The sequence below is a fragment of the Salvia splendens genome, chromosome 1 (assembly GCF_004379255.2).
Source record: "Salvia splendens isolate huo1 chromosome 1, SspV2, whole genome shotgun sequence".
NCBI classification, from domain to species: Eukaryota; Viridiplantae; Streptophyta; class Magnoliopsida; order Lamiales; family Lamiaceae; genus Salvia; species Salvia splendens.
This window is the reverse complement of record NC_056032.1, coordinates 17,352,195-17,361,470: the sequence shown is the minus strand read 5'-3', so window position 1 is coordinate 17,361,470 and position 9,276 is coordinate 17,352,195. Positions and strand designations below refer to the sequence as shown.

Here is a 9,276-nt window from a genome sequence, read left to right as displayed (position 1 = left end):
ACGATAAACCCAAATGTAAAAGACGAGGATTTTAGTTTGACTCCGTCCGACCGACTAGGTTTCCTACAATCAATTCTAAACCAGCTCCCCAATTCTCAGGAAAGCAGAAGTAACTATAAAAACTTTAAAGAAAGTGAAAAACTTGTGAAAATGATGCGAACGAGGTTTTTGTGGTTTGGTGTAGGTTTCTGGAGCAATTGCACAATTTGTGGTTAAGGATTTGTGGACGGACCGCACCTCCCTTTTTGACCAGGTGAAATTCCGTCCTCAAATCTAATCGTTTATAAATGTAATTCTATTTGCTTGAACTAGCATTGATTTTAAATTTCTCAAAATTTTCATTGTTAATGTTTGTGCAGTTGACAGAAAAGTTCAATTCCTTGGATACGCGACTGTCTAATCTGGAGTCTCTGATTTCCAATAAACCTACTTCCCCTCAGGTTTTGTTTGCATTGAAAGTTTATTCACTGTTTTTGTAGAATGGAACTGTAGGAATAATTACAGTTTTGATTCGGCACGAGCTTTAAGAAATTGTTTGACTTTGTAAAGAAAAACAGGAAAATAAGTTAGTGGAATGTGAACTCCACTTTTATATATTGGTTTTATAATAGAATTATGAGCATAATAATTTAGTTGAATGGTGAGGTTTAATACCGAAAAAAACAAATGTGACTTTAAATCGCGAACACCCCAAAATAGCAATATCGGTTAAAGAGTGTGGTGTGCATCTCAATTACAGCTACTGACCTTTCTTGATGTTTTGGTTTAAATAGATTGTGGTTTCTTAACCAGTAAACTACACAGATTTTAATTTTCCTTAGATTCTTTGGTTTATCTGCATGAAAACTTATAGCAATTATATTTCTTGTAGGATGAAGGAAATCTTGAATGAAGATTCTGGTTTCTTGCTGCATGATCATACTCATGTTCTAGTTTCTTCTCTTCCTTTTGAAGATTGGACAAGCAATAAATACGCATTTGCATTACTTTTTTCATCAGGAAGATCGTTTGGTATGAGGCAAAACTTTTTGCGGCTACTCATAGTCGTACTCACTTTGTCACATACATTGCGCTCGCAATGTCATTTACTTTGTTATTTGGATCATTCTCGAGTCCTCAGGAGATGGGCTACCCACTCAAAATAACATTAGAGTCAAGAAAACATGTGATATTCAATGCTGCATAATATGGTTATTGTGCCAACTGCCGAGGATCTGAATACGATCATTGAGAACAAATTAATTTAACTATTTTGACTGAAATTGCTACATATTTCAAAAGTGCAACTATGTGCTACAGAGTGTAAGTGCAACTTTCCCATCTCCGAGACATTGTCATTCACATGATCTGAATAATTGCATTCCACCGGCTGGCCATACAAGGAGTTTGCCAGAGGCCATTCTGCAATTATAGGAGCAGGTAATCGTTATATCGGTGTTCTGAACTTAAAAAACTGGTTCTTCACTCAATACTTTGAATTCCTTGTGATTGTTCATGCCTTCTCTCACTGTTTATTTATTTTTAAGAAGGTGGACTTCTGTTTTGAAACAAAGAATGTTTTACTGCTGCTTCGCTTCTATTGATTGCTGTCTCCTACTTATTAGTACTTACACTTCAAGGAGCATACACGAATTAGCCAAAAGAAGAGGATGTAAATGGTACTGCTCATAACACGATGCTTTGTTGGTGCGATTACTGCTCCTCTTGAGGCAACCAACTCTTACTAAAAGAAGTATTCCATATCCTAGACCGCATAGGAGCCATATTTGTGCAACAGCATACCCAGGTATGCCTGTAAATACTGTTGACTGCACTAGAGAACAAATACCATAGAATGCTGTCGGTTTTTATTTTTTGTTAAAATGGAAGGGGCGAGAGCAATACATTAAAAGGTCATTTGTAACATTATATCCTCCTCTGTATTTCTTTAATAAATTTAAAGGCTCTAACACTTAACAGTTGAGGTCATGTTTGATCCTGTTAAAACTCGCCGTGAAAAAGGTTGAAATCCTTCTGATCATATTTCCTTCAGCTAATCTATGCACTAAAGGTACAGAGCTTTCAAAGTTTATAATCAGAGGTTGAAAGATTCTAAAGTAGAGAATCAAAGGAAGAGATTAATTACCTTCTTCAGAACTGGTACAAGGCAAGCATCCTATGAATCACATGCTTTGCCATCCTTGTTCCACGAAAGGTTCCTATTTCTTCTGTCAATAATAGTTATTATTGATTTTCTATTTATTTTTGTTAGTTGTTTGGATTAGAAATTAAAGGATTCTTGCCTCGCCAATTTAGAGCATGAGAAATATAGCAATGCTAAACCATACGGCTTACACTACGTATGTCGTATTATGCTCAGGTTTGTCCATGTGCAGACACATCACGCTTCTGTTATGTGCAGTTATTACTCAAGGAAGTAAATTTTGGGGATAAGCTAACTGGATCTTGGCCGTTTACTGTGTGGTAGGAGGACTGGGTGTTGAAAGGATTAGATGCTCATGCATGCCTTTTATCATTTTTGTCGATGCATCTCTAGACACCGGTTTTAATAAATGTAAAAGAAAGTGGATTAAAAAATATATTTGTGAAATGTGTGTCCTACTTTTATATATTAGTATTAGTGGTATAACAAAACGTGAGTAAAAGACCAAAAAGTGATGTAAAAGAGGAGAAAAGATTTTCATAAATTGATATTGACTATTTCTATGGGACGAACCGGAAAAAGGAAATTCAACCTATTTCTGTGGGACGGATGGAGTATTTTATCCTATAATATCAGGTTTTAACCGTGTAATATGATGTTCTGGTCGTTATTGTGTCATGTCAAGCTAAACTCTTTCCATTTTCATCCTTTCATTGAAAATAGCACAATGATATTTTTGGTAACTCATTTCTCTCTAATGAGGTGAACTTCATTCTCCACTAACAATACTCCAATTACTTTTTCTTTCTTCTCTCTCTTATTACTTTGCTAATTGTGCATTAAAATCGATGTCCCAAAAGTTTCTATATTTATGGTATGGAGGGAGTATATTACAGTAACTTACTAACATGAACGGTAGGGCTGATAATTTTTTACATGACATGATAACTTGATATGAACACGCACATAGTTAATGGGTTGGGACCTGATAAGAACCCGAAGATTTAGGGTTGGGTTAGAGCTTGGCCTTATTAGATTTGATTGATATCGGGTGGACTCGATAACGACCCAATCACACAATTTGTCAGCCCTAATAATAAGGCATCTTTTAACCCATCTCCCAATTGTTGACTTACTACAACCTAAGCCAACAAGGGTTCAGATGTTACACCTCTTGGTGTAATGCAAACTATGACCTTTTTACCATTCACAATTTGCATTTAACATCTATCTCGTTGTTTTTAGGTACGCTTCCTTTATCATCTCAATAAAAATATGTTGTTTTATACCAATTCAAGAACATCTGACGTAAACAAATAGCGTGTATTAGATAATACTTAAATAAATGATATTCATTCCGTCTCTTTAAAAATGACAGGTTTTCTAAAATTGAAACAACTTCATCTCTACTCTTTCTTCTAATTTACTTTATTCTTTCGTTAACTCACATAGCAAACCTACATAAAATCTTGCATCTAAAAACAAATGTTTAATATTTAATGGGACGGAGTACTAAGTAATAATCCATCATATTTTTCAATATATAAGTTAAGTTTTTATGGTTATATATGCATTCAAAGAGTCGTGATATGTGTTGTTTTCAAACTAAAGTATATTTCACTAAAACAAGAAGATATTCATATCATACCAGCTTATGGATTGTTTTATGCAGATTCTGTGAACCTAAGGAATTCTCTCATTTGGTTTCTTGATTGAGAATATGCCTATTGTTTCCGTTCCCTTTGTCAACGACAAAAAGGAAGAGAAAAAAACCCAAAAAAAAAAAAGATTAAAGGATTAAATATTGGAATGCGAATGGTAGACGTAATTTATTTTTTGTTTGGTTTATATAAATATTATAGCAATTTTATTAACATTGGGGAACAAAATGATAACAGTAAGTTTAACTTCATATTTTATTATAATATCATAACTAAAAAAATACTCACTTCTACTACGAATAAAAGTCCTATTTAATTATGACACGAGTTTAAGAAACTGTAAAGAAAAGTAAGTTTAATAAGGTAGTAGAATATGAGTCCCACTAATATATATATATATATATATATATATATATATATATATATAGAGTTGTGATCATATGATAACCCCTAAATCACGTAATAACCCTATAACCAAATCTGAACCACACATATTTTCTAATCTTGTGGTTGAGATTCAAACTTAGATTTACTTCATAAAAAAAGCGCGGGGGTAAATATGTCATTTCCCTCATTTAATTTCTGAATTTCGCCAAATATCACGTAAAATGATAAAATGATATATGTTAGGTTTATTGCATAGAATGATAGTTTTGTCGGATAGAATGATACTCTGAATTGATAAAATGATAATATGTCATTTCCCTCATTTAATTTCTGAATATCGCCAAATATCATGTAAAATGATATATGTTAGGTTTATTGCATAGAATGATAGTTTTGCCGGATAGAATGATACTCTGAGTTGATAAAATGATACTTCTTGACTGACTGATAAAATGATAAAATGATATATGTTAGGTTTATTGCATAGAATGATAGTTTTGCCGGATAGAATGATACTCTGAGTTGATAAAATGATACTTTTGACTGACTGATAAAATGATAAAATGATATATGTTAGGTTTATTGCATAGAATGATAGTTTTGCCGGATAGAATGATACTCTGAGTTGATAAAATGATACTTTTGACTGACTGATAAAATGATAGGTTTATTGCATAGAATGATAGTTTTGTCGGATAGAATGATACTCTGAGTTGATAAAATGATACTTTTGACTGACTGATAAAATGATAGGTTTATTGCATAGAATGATAGTTTTGCCGGATAGAATGATACTCTGAGTTGATAAAATGATACTTTTGACTGACTGATAAAATGATAAAATGATATATGTTAGGTTTATTGCATAGAATGATAGTTTTTCCGGATAGAATGATACTCTGAGTTGATAAAATGATACTTTTAACTTATAAATGTTAGGTTTAGTGCATAAAATGATGTTTTGCCGGATAGAATGATACTTTCAGCCGATAGAATGATAGGTATTTTTGGTGTATAAAATGACATTTTTGTTTAATAAAATGATACTTTTACCTGATAAAATGATAATCTAAGCGGATAAAATGACAGTAACCTTATAAAAATGATACTCTGAGTTGATAAAATGATACGTTTACTGCTTTGTGATAAAATGATAGGTTTATTTCATAGAATGATAGTTTTGCCGGATAGAATGATACTCTGAGTTGATAAAATGATACTTTTGACTGACTGATAAAATGATAAAATGATAAAATGATACTCCCTCCGTCCCGCACTACTCACACCTTTCCTTTTGGGCATGGAGATTAAGGAATGAGTGATAGACAAAGTCAACAATTACGGCTGTAGGTATAAATTGTTACTAAAAATGGAAAGAGTGCAAATAACTTGGGACGCCCAGAAAGGAAATAAGTGCAAGTAGTGCGGGACGGAGGGAGTATATGTTAGGTTTATTGCATAGAATGATAGTTTTTCCGGATAGAATGATACTCTGAGTTGATAAAATGATACTTTTGACTGACTGATAAAATGATAAAATGAGCGAAATTCAGAAATTAAATGAGCGAAATTTGGATATATAAATTTTATCATGAGCGAAATGACATATTTACCCCCGCGCTTTTTTATGAAGTAAATCTAAGTTTGAATCTAGACCACGTGATTTTAAAAATGTGTGGTCCAGATTTAGTTATAGGGTTATTACCGAAATTGGGGTTATCATTATAATGCACCCCTATATATATATATATATATATATATATATATGGTTTTGATCCATGCAAAAGTATTCTTAATACAAAAATGTAGAACCAAGCATACAAAAGTAATTTTTAGGTCATTGTAAGCTTATTTTTACGTCATTATAGTAAGGATGACATGAAATGATCTTAACATGACCTCAAATCCAAAGTTTATAATATGACCTAAAACTGCTTTACAATGACCCTCCGTGTTTTTGTTTAATTATTGACCATTGGATTGTCAAATCTCATGGTCAGGATTTGGTCTGCATTTTGTATTGAGATCAAGTTTTGTATTGATCATTTTCCTATATATATATATATATATATATATATATATATATATAGGGTAGGGATATATTCATTTCCTTTTTGTATCTTTTGTTCTTTGTTCTTTTTAATCTCAGCCCCACGATTTTGTCATCCGACGGTTAGATTGGTGCCACGTGTCTTTTAATAATGCAGATTTTCAGTTCAATAATGCACACCGACTAATAATGCACCATTATAGTGTAATAATGCAGATCATCAGGACCCACGATTTTTATCTTTATAGTGTAATAATGCAGATTTTCAGTTGAATAATGCACACCGACTAATAATGCACTATTATAGTGTAATAATGCAGATCATCTGGACCGTTGATGAATGAGATCTAACGGCCCATATTAAGAAGAATAAAAGATCTAAGGGATGAATAGGAGAATAACGCTCCTCTATATATATATATATAAGGATGTATTCATTTCCTTTTTGTATCTTTTGTTCTATTATTCTTTTCAATCTCGTCCATTCAATCTGGAGATCTAACGGCCCCAAATATGTCCAACTGAACTTAAATTATAACCAATAAAAATCGAAAAAGGCTATATTCGGTATATGCAAAGTTGTTTGTTATGGTAACTCCCATGATTTCCTCTCCCTAAATCTCTGCGGTTATTATCATTGCAGATCACGATTTCAACATCTCTTCTCTCCTAAAAATCTATACTCCATTGATAGCATAACGTCTGAAGTTCACCGCTGGTTTTGTTTAGTGAGGAATACCGTTTGTGTATTTGCGGCGGACGTCGCCGATTTCTTCGAGCGCTTCGTCGCTGCTGTTGTTTTGCTGAACAATGGAAGAAGGTACATATTGTATCCGTTGCAACGATTTGTAAGCATATTATTTCTCAGAAATTCAGATTTGGTCGATTAGGCTATCGTATGTGTGGCCGTGTTTGAATGGTCGTCGCACGGTTATTGTTTTACCAAAGGGTTTAGCAACCCCTGAGGCTAGGCTAGGGTGTAGTCTGTTCTAAGTCTTAAAAATGTTGTCGAAGTACGCGAGCTGCAGTCATTCATCTAGGGTTGCACAATCGTAGTAGCTAGGCAGTATTTTGTAACTGGTACACGTAATGTACATATTATATAGTATAATGGGTAGTTTAGGTTCTATAATGCATCAGTTGTGATCTGTAATGTACATTTATCCTGACCAGTTTAAGTTAAGTTGTGCCGTGTTTGCATGATCGACGCAAGTTGCTTGTTTTGCCTAAGGGTTTAGGCAAACCTAAGGGCTAGGGTGTAATATGTATGCAATAATAAAATCATTACCAAAGACCACGAGTTGCAGTTAGTACACGATGCTTTTGATATAATCCCATCCCTGGACTAGGTTTGACTGATTTATGTAATGTACATATTATATAGTATAATGGTTAGTTTAGGTTATATAATGCAACAGTTGTGATCCGTAATGTACATTTATCCTGACCAGTTTAAGTTAAGTTGTGTCGTGTTTGCATGGTCGGTGCATGTTGCTTGTTTTGCCTAAGGGTTTAGGCAAACCTAAGGGCTAGGGTGTAATATGTACGCATTAATAAAATCATTAACAAAGACCACGAGTTGCAGTTAGTACACGATGGTTTTGATATAATCCCGGCCCCAGACTAGTTTTGATTGATTTATGTAATGTACATATTCTACAAAATAATGGTTGTCTTATGTTAAGTAATGGTCGAAACATGACCTGTAATGTACATTTTTGCTAAGCCCTTCTTATTTTCGTTTATGTACAGTGGTGGTTGTACCTGATTGTTCTCCTGAGTTGAAGCCCGTCGTCAGCCAGAAATTCCAATCGCTGGATTTCGCTTTCGCTTTTTAAGATGTATATGCCCGTGCTGTTGGTTTTGATACGCGCAAACAAGCGATGAGGAAGGTGGACGATGTCACAACCTAGTATTACGGTGTATGCAATAGGGAAGGCAAGAAGAAGTCGGACGAAGATGACCAATTGAATGCACGGTCTGGTTTCTCTATCAAGCGCAGACGGTTATCCAAGTGTTGTGGTTGTAAAGCGAGTATATCGTTCAAGTTTTTGAAGCAGGATTACCAGGTTATATTATCCAGGAGTTCAACGAGGCTCATAACCATCACATGGTTGAGTTAGAGCATCAATAATTTATGTCAATTAATCGAAAGTTGGATGATGTACATCAGAAATTCATTCTTGACTGTTCCAAGGCTAATAGGGGCCCCACTTACATTTAAGGTGTTGAAGGAAATTCTCGGTGGGTTTGAACTAGTTGGTTGCACTGTCGGGGATATCAGGAATGCTTCTCGAGACATCAAAGCATACACACATGGATTTGATGTGCAAATGGTGTTGGATGATATGGCTAAGAAGAAGGAAATGTCCGAGGCGTTCACATATCACTACGAAGTTAATGCTTCTAACCAGTTGGTTCTCTATTTTGGTGTGACGGTCTGATGAAGAGGAATTACCACATGTTTGGTGATATTGTGGCCTTTGACTCCACGTACAACACAAACATGTATAAATTCAATGATGTCTATTGTACATTACAACGCATACAGTTGTACATTACATAGTGCATTATAACGCTTTTTTGATGCATTACTACTCACATGTCGTTGCATTATTCACTTTTGACGTTGCTGACGATACATTACTATGTGATACGCAGGTACTGTATGATCTTCACTCCTTTCACTGGAAAGGATAATCATGGAAGACCTGTAACCTTCGCGACCGGTTTGGTGTGCAGCGACAAAACAGGGGCATTTGCTCGGTTGTTCAGACATATCGTCGAATGCATGGGTGTATCACCCAAGATGATTGTTACAGATCAAGATTTGGGCATGAGATCATCTATTGAAGATGTTCTAGTAGGCACTCGCCACCGTTGGTGTATGTGGCATATAATGCATAAGTTGGCCAACAAGGTTCCGAACAGGTTGCTGAGGGACGACGAGTTCAAGAAGGAATTCAATGCTTGCGTGTGGTCGGACCTGGTAGAACCTGACGAATTTGAGGAGGAGTGGAATAGATTGGTGGAAC

At 34.7% G+C, this 9,276-nt stretch overlaps 1 long non-coding RNA gene across 7 annotated transcripts; it reads left to right on the top strand.

Annotated features, from left to right (window-relative positions):
- On the top strand, nt 1–2,614 carry LOC121796823. 7 transcript variants are annotated; one of them, XR_006049791.1, is made up of 5 exons: nt 1–253; nt 360–440; nt 872–1,011; nt 1,300–1,419; nt 1,605–2,614. It is a non-coding gene; the product is annotated as an uncharacterized LOC121796823 (long non-coding RNA). The 7 variants fall into 7 exon arrangements; XR_006049788.1 differs by having other exon boundaries at nt 2–109; nt 185–253; nt 872–1,419; XR_006049790.1 differs by having other exon boundaries at nt 7–253; nt 872–1,419; nt 1,605–2,194; nt 2,402–2,614.
- The last annotated feature ends 6,662 nt before the right edge of the window (nt 2,615–9,276 follow it).